Here is an 11,591-nt window from a genome sequence, read left to right on the forward strand (position 1 = left end):
CAGACGTTCCATGAACGCCTTCCAAGTGAACTGGGGACCTCGATCAGACACTATATCCTCAGGCACCCCGTAGTGCCAGAAGACGTGCGTAAACAAGGCCTCCGCAGTCTGTAGGGCCGTAGGGAGACCGGGCAGAGGGAGGAGATGGCAGGACTTAGAGAACCGATCCACAACGACCAGGATCGTGGTGTTTCCCTGTGAGGGGGGGGAGAGATCGGTAAGGAAATCCACCGACAGGTGTGACCAAGGCCGCTGTGGAACGGGTAAGGGGTGTAGCTTCCCTCTGGGCAGGTGCCTAGGAGCCTTACACTGTGCACACACCGAGCAGGAGGAAACATAAACCCTCACGTCCTTGGCCAAAGTAGGCCACCAGTACTTCCCAGCCAAACAGCGCACCGTCCGACCAATCCCAGGATGACCAGAGGAGGGTGACGTGTGGGCCCAATAGATCAACCGGTCACGAACAACAGATGAAACGTGCAGATGCCCAGCGGGACACTGGAGGGGAGCGGGCTCTGCACGTAACGCCTGCTCAATGTCCGCGTCCAGCTCCCACACTACCGGCGCCACCAAGCAGGAGGCCGGGAGTATTGGAGTGGGATCCATGGGCTGCTCCTCTGTGTCATACAGTCGGGAAAGTGTGTCTGCCTTAACGTTCTGGGAACCTGGTGTGTAGGAAAGGGAAAAAACAAAATGGGTGAAAAACATGGCCCACCTTGCCTAGCGAGGGTTCAGTCTCCTCGCTGCCCGGATGTACTCCAGATTGCGGTGGTCAGTCCAGATGAGAAAAGGGTGTTTAGCCCTCTCAAGCCAATGTCTCCACACCTTCAGAGCCTTGGCGACAGCCAACAGCTCCCGGTCCCCCATGTCACAGTTTCGCTCCGCCGGGCTGAGCTTCTTCAAGAAAAAAAGACAGGGGCGGAGCTTTGCTGGCGTACCCGAGCGCTGAGAGAGCACGGCTCCTATCCCAGCCTCGGATGCATCCACCTCCACTATGAATGCCAAAGAGGGATCCGGATGGGCCAGCACGGGAGCCGAGGTAAACAAAGCCCTCAGGTGACCAAAAGCCATGTCCGCCTCAGCCGACCACTGCAAACGTACCGGGCCCCCCTTCAGCAGTGAGGTAATGGGAGCCGCTACCTGACCAAAACCCTGGATAAACCTCCGGTAGTAATTGGCAAACCCTAGGAACCGCTGCACCTCCTTTACCGTGGTGGGAGTCGGCCAATTATGCACGGCTGAAATGCGGTCACTCTCCATCTCCACCCCTGAGGTGGAAATGCGGTACCCTCGGAAGGAGACGGACTGTTGAAAGAACAGGCATTTCTCAGCCTTGACGTACAGGTCATGCTCCAACAGGCGATCAAGCACCCTGCGCACCAGGGACACATGCTCGGCGCATGTAGCGGAGTATATCAGAATGTCATCAATATACACCACTACACCCTGCCCGTGCAGGTCCCTGAAAATCTCGTCTACAAAGGCTTGGAAGACTGATGGAGCATTCATCAACCCGTACGGCATTACGAGGTACTCATTATGCCCTGAGGTGGTACTGAACGTCGTCTTCCACTCATCTCCCTCCCGGATATGCACCAGGTTGTAAGCGCTCCTGAGATCTAATTTTGTGAAGAAGCGCGCCCCGTGCATTTACTCAATCGCTGTGGCGATGAGCGGTAGCGGGTAACTGTACCTCACCGTGATCTGGTTTAGACCTCGATAGTCAATACACGGGCGCAGACCTCCCTCCTTCTTCTTCACAAGGCAGGTGAAGTGGAGGACCGAATGTACCCCTAATGCAAGGATTCGGAGACATATGCTTCCATAGCCACCGTCTCCGCCTGTGACAGGGGATACACATGACTCCTGGGAAGTGCAGGTGTACAACAGAGGGCTCTGGATGAGAGTGGTGCATGCTGACCTGGGGCGACGCCAGAGTACTCTGTCTGCTGCCTCGACCCCTAGAGGAACCAACACGGCACCGACCAGCAGTGTGACCTCTGCGGCCACAGATGGTACATGTGAAAGTCCCTCCTCCGGCCTCCCTGAGCGCAGCCCCTCCCAGCTCCATAGGCACCGGAGCGGTGGTGCTGGGAGAGGGAATCGACAGAGCCCTCTCTGGATGTCCGCGGGTGACCAGCAGGTTATCCAACCGAATGGACATGTCCACCAGCTGGTCAAAGGTGAGGGTGGTATCCCTGCAGGCCAACTCCGACGGACATCCTCGCGCAGGCTGCAACGGTAGTGATCGATAAGGGCCCTGTTGTTCCATCCCGCTCCTGCGGCCAAGGTCAGAAATTCCAGGGCGAACTCCTGGGCGCTCCTTGTCCCCTGCCTCAGGTGGAAAAGACGTTCACCCGCCGCTCTACCCTTGGGCGGGTGGTCGAAGACCTCCCGGAAGCGGCGGGTGAACTCCGTGAAGTCATCCAACGCCGCATCTCCTTCTCCCCACACGGCGTTGGCCCACTCCAGAGCTCTCCCTGAGAGGCACGAGATGAGGGCGGACACCCTCTCCCTTCCTGAGGGAGCCGGGTAAATGGTGCCCAGGTATAGGTCCAGCTGTAGCAGGAACCCTGGCACCGTGCCGCCATCCCATCATACTCCCCGGGAAGGGTGAGACGCATCCCACTGGGACCGGGTACAGGAGGGACGAGTAGTGGGAAACCCTGTTGTGCTGGTGGAGGTGCTGGAGGAACTCCCTGTCTCTCCCAGCGGTCCATCGTCTGGACGACGAGGTCCATGGCAGCGCTGAGATGGTGAATCAACGCCGTGTGCTCCTGGACGCGCTCCTCGACTCCGCTACCATAGGTGCCTGCACCTGCTGACTCCATGTGGTGGTGTGGGATTCTGTCAAGGTATGCGTAAATGGCTGTATGGGAGTCAGGCGCAGGAGAGCAGATATTGGGTAGTAAACGGAGCCTTTTATTTGGGTGAACCAAAAACACACGGCACAACGAACACGAAATACAATACTGGTTGACATAACCCAGCGCAACCAGTCTAACGTGCGCATACATGAAACAATAAACAATCCCACACAAAGACATGGGGGGAAACAGAGGGTTAAATACACAACAAGTGATTGAGGGGATTGAAACCAGGTGTGAGGAAAACAAGACAAAACAAATGGAAAATGAAAAGTGGATCGATGATGGTTAGAAGACCGGCGACGCCGACCACCGAGTGCCGCCCGAACAAGGAGAGGACCCGACTTCGGTGGAAGTCGTGACAGGTAGCCAGGCAACAACACCTGTATACCAGTGATCAGTGATAGCGAGTTGGTGGTCTGTGAACGTTTAACAATACTGTTACTGATTATTTCCTGTTAGTGTCTACCTATGCCTATAATAATAATCATTTCTATATTATATGTCTGATTCAGTGTCAGTGTCCATGTAAATTGGAAATGGTTTATGACAGAACTGTAGTTTGTATTGTAATGTATGGCTGTTAGTGTTGAGTTTGGTTTCTGTGACATTACAGTGAGTCTATGGCAGGGATCATCAACTAGATTCAGCCGCGAGACAATTTTTTTCTTTTTTTTCTTGAGCGGATGGTCAGGGGGCCGGAACATAATTACAAATAATTTGTAGAATGCAAGAAGCCCAAACAGATATAACATATTACTAAAATAATAATTTCAAGATCACGTGTCTCTCTATTATGCGTGGGAATACTTGTTGTTGAATCACTTGGAGATGATTTCCTTTTTTTTTTTTTTACAGTCTTTCATTGTCCAACAGTGAAAATATATATTTTTAAATTAAAATAATAATAATCTGAAAACTTGGGTGGCCAAATAAACCCCCCCCGTGGGCCAAATTCGGGCCGGCACGCCACCAGTTGGGGAACCCTGGTCTATGGTGTGTGAAACTAGGTCTGAGCCTTCTGTGACGTTAGTGAGTCTATAAAAGTATGTGGTGTTTGACACTGTGGGTAGTTTATTCAGTGAGGAGCTGAAGCAGTTACAGTAATATCGGTGGCAGACAGCCTTGCTGTCGAGTGAAGGGGCTGACTGGGTAGATAGACAGCAGCTCAAACAGCCAGATGGACTCAAGCTATCTTCCTTCTGACAGACTATTTCTCAGTGTCTCAGAAAAAATCCATGGTGTCATGCATATTCATTTCCTCAAAGAGTTGAGTGAGACCTGCCTATAGCTTAAGATAAAAATAATAATAATAATAATAAATAAATAAAAAAATATATAGATATTAACTCTATTTAGACAGTTATCAAATGCTTTGCACAGAGACCCTTGGCTTCTCTATTTGTTGAACTACACAACATGTGTTTGGTTAGCGAGGCTAAATGTCATGTTTGGTGTCTAATGAAGGTACTGGTGCACCAACTGTTGGAGAGCAGAAATATTAAACATGCAATTAATTAACAGGCGTTTAATGAATTCTGCAGCACGGCTGGAGAACTCACCTCCTGACGTATCATTATGGAATCAGAGATTCATAAATGATGTACCGGAAAATGTACAGCCTAAAGCGTAATACAACTGAAAACAGAAACCCCCAAAAATCCTACATTTTGCGAACATTGCTCACAACTAAATCAAGAATTCAATTCAATTTCAAGGATACTATATAATGATGAATACCACAAACTACACTATTGAGAAGGTTACTTTGTTCTTATTCTCACTGAAACTTGCAAATTAAGCACCAACCACTTGCCTGTCAAGTTGTGACAACTGTTCCGCGTGTGGGGGTGTGCTACAGACCGTTATCAACAATGACAGTTTAAACATAATTCACTATGAGACAGACCAGTTCCACTTCAACGACTCTCTGTCTCATGTTGTCCTGTTGTGTGTCTGGTTCCCTTCACCAAGCCATTAGAATAAATGCATGTCTTTCAGTAAGGACCGCATGTGCTCTCTGGAGGTTTCAATGTCTTCTTGGTACTTGTCATTTGTCAACAGGATGAAAGAGAGCATACCATTTCCTTGTCAATGCCCTGACAGCCAACCAACAGACACAGAACATGCACACACGTGCACAGACATGCACGTCCAAACACGAACGCACACACACACACACACACAAACCAAAAAGCAAACTGCCATGCGTCTATACATACATTACATGACCAAAATTATGTGGACACCTGCTCGTCGAACATCTCATTACAAAATCATGGGCATTACAATGGAGTTGGTCCCCCCTTTGCTGCTGTAACAGCCTTCACTCTTCTGGGAAGGCTTTCCACTAGATGTTGGAACATTGCTGCAGGGACTTGCTTCCATTCAGCCACAAGAGCATTATAGAGGTCTGGCACTGATGTTGGGCGATTAGGCCTGGCTCCCAGTCAGCGTTCTAATTCATTCCAAAGGTGTACGATGGGGTTGAGGTCAGGGCTCTGTGCAGGCCAGTCATGATCTTCCACAATGAGCTCGACAAACCATTTCTGTATCGACCTCGCTTTGTGCATGGGGGCATTGTCATGTTTAAACAGGAAAGGGCTTTCCCCAAACTATTGCCACAACGTTAGAAGCACAGAATCGTCTAGAATGTCATTGTATGCTGTAGAGTTAAGATTTCCCTTCACTAGAACTAACGGACCTAGCCCAAACCATGAAAAACAGCCCCAGACCATTATTCTTCTTCCACCAAACTTTACAGTAGGCACTATGCATTTGAGCAGGAAGCGTTCTCCTGGCATCCGCCAAACCCAGATTATTCCGTCGGACTGCCAGATGGTGAAGCGTGATTCATCACTCCAGAGAACACGTTTCCACTGCTCCAGAGTCCAATGGCGGTGAGCTTTACACTACTCCAGCTGAAGCTTGGCATTGCGCATGGTGATCTTAGGCTTGTGCGCGGCTCCTCGGTCATGGAAACCTATTTTATAAAGCCCGATGAACAGTTATTGTTCTGACGTTGCTTCCGGAGGCAGTTTGGAACTCAGTAGTGAGTTTTGCAAAGGAGGATAAACGATTTTTACACCCTACGCGCTTCAGCACTCGGCAGTCCCGTTCTGTGAGCTTGTGTGGCCTACCACTTCACGGCTGAGCCGTTGTTGCTCTCAGACGTTTCCACTTCACAACAACAGCACTTATTGTTGACCGGGGAAGCTCTAGCAGGGCAGAAATTTGATGAACTGACTTGTTGGAAAGGTGGCATCCTATGACGGTGCCACGTTGAAAGTCACTGAGCTCTTCAGTAAGGCCATTCTACTGTGTATGTTTGTCTATGGAGATTGCATGGCTGTGTTCTCGCAAACGGGTGTGGCTGAAATAGCAAAATCCACTAATTTGAAGGGGTGTCCACATACTTTTGTATATTTAGTGCGCTTTCATGAGATAAAACAATCTCAGAGACTTTCACATGTCACATATTCAGTTTCTCTCTTTCTGATTGCCCTTTGAAGACATCAGAGGATAGTGTTTCCATCAATTCCACTTCCATCAAACACTGTAGAGGGAGACAGGGATAAGAGAGCCTGACTTGAGCTTTATTTCTATATTTAAATATATCAAGTCAGGCTCTCTTATCCCCGTCTCTCTCTATAGCACTTTACCGTTATGTGAAATGCCAATATTGCATTGAGATGAGAAAAGGCTCCAGGCTCTGAGTACCTTAAGCCAGTGGAACCATCCAGTGTATGAAGTGCTTACGAATGTAGGTCCCTTTTTTTATAGATGTGTTCTCCCCACAGTTCCTTTTCCCACTACTTTGTCATCCGCCCAACTGATCATATGAAAATAGGGGGAACATTTCTGAAGGAGCAATTTCGTGAACACTACTCTGACACAAACCAATTTGGTTCTAAATTGCATGGTGACAAATGTACTATTTTAATACTTATGGAATCATTAAAGCAGGAAATATGCTGTGGCTTTTGTTTTCCAAAGCAAGTTAAATTATACAGGAGGTGAAAGGAAATGGGCGTTTAGAGATGTTATAGAGGTGTGTGTGTGTGTGTGTGCGTGATGGGGAACAGTGTACTTTGCATCTGCTTAACAAAATAACCATGTCTGCATAATGCCTTTTAGGTATAAACAGATAATATGGTAGTTACATGATGGTTCCATGACTTATTTACCATTTCAAAAGCACTATAGACATGACAATGTGTTGCTCAATGAAAAATCAACATAGACTTTGATGGTATTTCTATAATTTGTGCCTTGATCGAGTGGCCATTACCAAAATCCTGAGCTGCTAATGTATAGTGTATGATATTACAATGTCCATTCGGGAACATAAAACACTGCTGTCAACTTCAAAGGTGGTTGTTTCAGTACACTCCGATGGACGGAGAATAATCAATGCTGCTGCCTGTCTCCGATGAATCAAGGTGGATTGAACTTGTCAGGGGAAGAGTGATGAGGTGAGTGATGGAGAAATAAATAGTAAGGGGTGAGAGGGCATGATTAGAGGGAGACAATCAGAGCAAGGCAGAGAGAGCGGGAGAGACAGACAGACAGAGAAACAGACAGATAGTGGAGTCTGCTGAGTGGAAGGATGACTCATAATGATGGCTGAAATGGAGAGAACATATGAAAACCATTTGTGTTTGATGCCATTCCATTTACTCTATTCCAGACATTAATATGAGCCATCTTCCCCTCACTCAGCAGCCTCCACTACAGACAGCCCAAATCCTTCCAAACTTAATTACCCAAACAAAGCTACACCTTCCTCAATGCTGTCCCAACAATGTGTTTTAAAAGGATGGTGGACTGACTAGAGTTGGCAGCAACTTTGGCTAATGTCACCCTGCCATCCACAGGGAAATTTCAAAATGGGAAAGGGGGATACCTTGTCAGTTGTACCACTGAATGCCTTCAGCTGAAATGTGTCTTCCGCATTTAACCCCTCTGAATCAGAGAGGTGCGGGGGGCTGCCATAATCAACATCCACGTCTTCGGGGCCCAGGGAACAGTGGGTGCCTTGCTCAGGGGCAGAAATACAGATTTCTACCTTGTCAGCTCGGTGATTCAAACCAGCAACCTTTCATTCACTGGCCCAATGCTCCAACCACTAGGCTACCTGCCGCGTGGACGTGATGTTGCGTCGACCTGATTGGGAATCTTTCCGGCTGATTCAATTGCCTTGGTCCCTCTGACCCCCAACCCCATCTCCCACTCCGCCAATTATAAAGTCTGCATGTTTTATTAGAGGTTCACTGTGACTACCATTGCCTGAGTTTTGGGGTTTCCCTCACTGGCCACCAGGGGGCACTAGCTCCCATTCACACCCTGTAGTGAGCTGTGGTTAGTTTAGAGTAGTCACAAAGATTATACTTTTTGTGTTGGCCAGAAATCATCACTGGTTATGATGATGTAGGGAATTGTCTTCTATTATCTGTTTCCCACTCAAATACTGTAGTCATCGCCAAGCTCTTTATCTATTGAAATAAAACAAACCGGTGCGTTCAATATCAAATCAAAATCAATGTTTATTCGTCACGTACATAGAGCAGGTATAAATGATGCCTACTTGCAAGCTCCCTTTAACAATGCAGTACAGATATCAATATATTCAACAACAAAAACATATAAATACTACTATAGATTAGTAACTGAATACAATGAATACAATGAACATAATAAGACACATGGATCGGGTAGAAGAATTTTCTATTCGTCAGCAGTAATGGAGTTGAACCCTGTCTGACGGTGTCCCCTAGGAGATATGTCTGCTGTCATGTGTCTCAAAACTGAGGTTTAATTCACTGGGTTCTATGGGAGATATTGTCCAGCTGGGACCTGCTGCTGTTACTTTGCTCTCTTTCACAGCCTTTCTCTTTCCCTCTGATATACACCCTTTGCATGTCATTTTCTCCTGCTGTTCCCGTCTCTGTCTCCTCTGTCTCTGTCTGTCTCTGTGTCCTCTGTCTCTGTCTCCTCTGTCTCTGTCTCTGACTGTGTTTGTCTCACATCTTTTCTCTCGCACAGCCATTTTCTCTCTGCCCTCTCCCTCATATATTCATTTACACCATTTGTCTTCTTCCTGTAGTTTCTCTCTCTCTCTCTCTTGCTCTCTCTCTCCTATCATTGCTAGACGATGCTTATCCAGCTGTCCATCTCCTCCCCACCCTTTCTCTCTCACCTCTCCTACATTCATCAATATCTGTTTCGCTGAGTGTTCAGAGAACAAGCGTGGCATGAATGTTATTTTAGCCTTTGAATGCTTTACGTCAATCTTCCCCTTCAAAACCCTACGTAGTGCCTATAGTTCTAATCCAAGCTCTCGTCCTCAAGAGGAGCCTATATCGCTAATCCAAGCTGTCGTCCTCAAGAGGAGCCTACAGTATATCGCTAATCCAAGCTCTCCTCCCCAAGAGGTGCCTATAGCGCTAATCCAAACTCTCGTCCTCGAGAGGAGCCTACAGTATATCGCTAATCCAAGCTCTCATCCTCAAGAGGTGCCTATATCGCTAATCCACACTATATTCCTCAAAACGAGCCTACAGTATATCACTAATCCGAGCTCTCGTCCTCAAGAGGAGCCTATATCGCTAATCCAAGCTGTCGTCCTCAAGAGGAGCCTACAGTATATCGCTAATCCAAGCTCTCCTCCCCAAGAGGTGCCTATATCGCTAATCCAAACTCTCGTCCTCGAGAGGAGCCTACAGTATATCGCTAATCCAAACTCTCATCCTCAAGAGGTGCCTATATCGCTAATCCACACTATATTCCTCAAGACGAGCCTACAGTATATCGCTAATCCAAGCTCTCGTCCTCAAGAGGAGCCTATATCGCTAATCCAAGCTCTCGTCCTCAAGAGCCAGTGAGATCAAAATAAATTAGTGACTCATATTAGCGACTTAATTACTTCACAACCTTTTCTGGTTAACCTATTTCTATGCTTCCTTCCTGGGGGAACAGACGGTGCATTGTGTTCTCCTTCTCTGCTCTGGGTAGAAGAATCCCCTAGGGACTGATCTAGGATCAGCTTGCTCTCCCCAAATCCTAACCATAACTACTTCACCCTATACCAGGGGTCAACAGGTCGGCAACATGCCGCCCGCGAGCCAAAACCAGCCTGGGATTAATTTATATTTTTAATGTAATATCAGCAAACAAAGTCTGTTTTGATTTAGAAAATCTGTTCCCAAGTAGTCCCACAAATACAAAATGAGACTTGATTTTTTATTCAACGTAATCAAGGTATGAAATTGTTATTTTCGAATACAACCTCTTGTGGGCCTTAGATGTGGTAAATTAGCATTTGACAAATTATTATAATTATGTTCCAGCCCCCTGACCATCTGGCCGCGGCTAAATCTAGTTGCCTACCCCTGTACTATACCTTCAGCTCAGCCCTGTTTATCATGCCCGGCAGTCTAGTACCGCAGTGAGTAGAATTGGCACCATGACTCAGGCAATATGGAACGGGAGAAGGTGACCCTTAAAGAAACAATAAAAGATACGTGATGATTGGTGATAGAGATCAGCAATATCACAAGCCACAGTGTTAATGCTCACTTCATATCTCTACAGTTCTGCCTCGCCCTGCCAGCAACACACTCACACATGCACACACATACACGCACACACACACTCACACATGCGCACACATACACAAACACACACTCACGCATGCGCAGACATATACACACACACACACACACACACACACACTCACACATGCGCACACATATACACACACACACATGCGCGCACACACACACACACACACACATATATACACACTCATACACACATACACACATACACACACACACGCATACACACACACACGCATACACACACAAATACGAACATACACGCACGCATGCAGCCACACGCAGTCTTGCACTATTTTGATATCAGCCTCGGTATTCTGTATGTATGCACGCGTGACTGTCAGTCGCTTTGTATAAAAGCGTCTGCTAAATGGGATATTCATTTATATTTCTTTAATAAAGGAAAAACTGGCATTCAAACAGCCTTTCATATTCCAGCCACGAATGCAATTAGATTCCTGCTTTCTTATGACTGGGCCCGTTAGCTGTTCTGTTGGTTGGAGAGTGGAGGAGAGGGTGGTGGGAAGAGAGGGAGGAGGGGGTGGTGGGAAGAGAGGGAGGAGAGGGTGGTGGGAAGAGAGGGAGGAGAGGGTGGTGGGAAGAGAGGGAGGAGGGGGTGGTGGGAAGAGAGGGAGGAGGGGTGGTGGGAAGAGAGGGAGGAGAGGGTGGTGGGAAGAGAGGGAGGAGAGGGTGGTGGGAAGAGAGGGAGGAGAGGGTGGTGGGAAGAGAGGGAGGAGAGGGTGGTGGGAAGAGAGGGAGGAGAGGGTGTCTGTTCAGTTTTTATCCTGTTCTTGTTTAGACAGCTTTGAACATCTTAATTCTGTTCAGCTAGGTGTCAAAGGAGCCTCTCTGCCTCTCACATCCGTCTGTAATTGGACGAGGAGAGAGGCGACCTCACATAGGTGCACTCACACACTCAAACAAAAACAAGCTAGGTTATACAGATGTCATTTCCCCTTATGGCTATTCAGTCTTGTACAAACACTACAGGGAATTCTTAGAAAGTCATGTCGGTGTGACGACTGGGAAATACGAAGGCAACATGGAATTGTAGCTTGCCGTGAACATGTGACCTCAATGACCTTTTTGTTCCATTGAGGTGCAG

This window comes from Salmo salar, chromosome ssa07, assembly GCF_905237065.1.
Source record: "Salmo salar chromosome ssa07, Ssal_v3.1, whole genome shotgun sequence".
Taxonomy (NCBI): domain Eukaryota; kingdom Metazoa; phylum Chordata; class Actinopteri; order Salmoniformes; family Salmonidae; genus Salmo; species Salmo salar.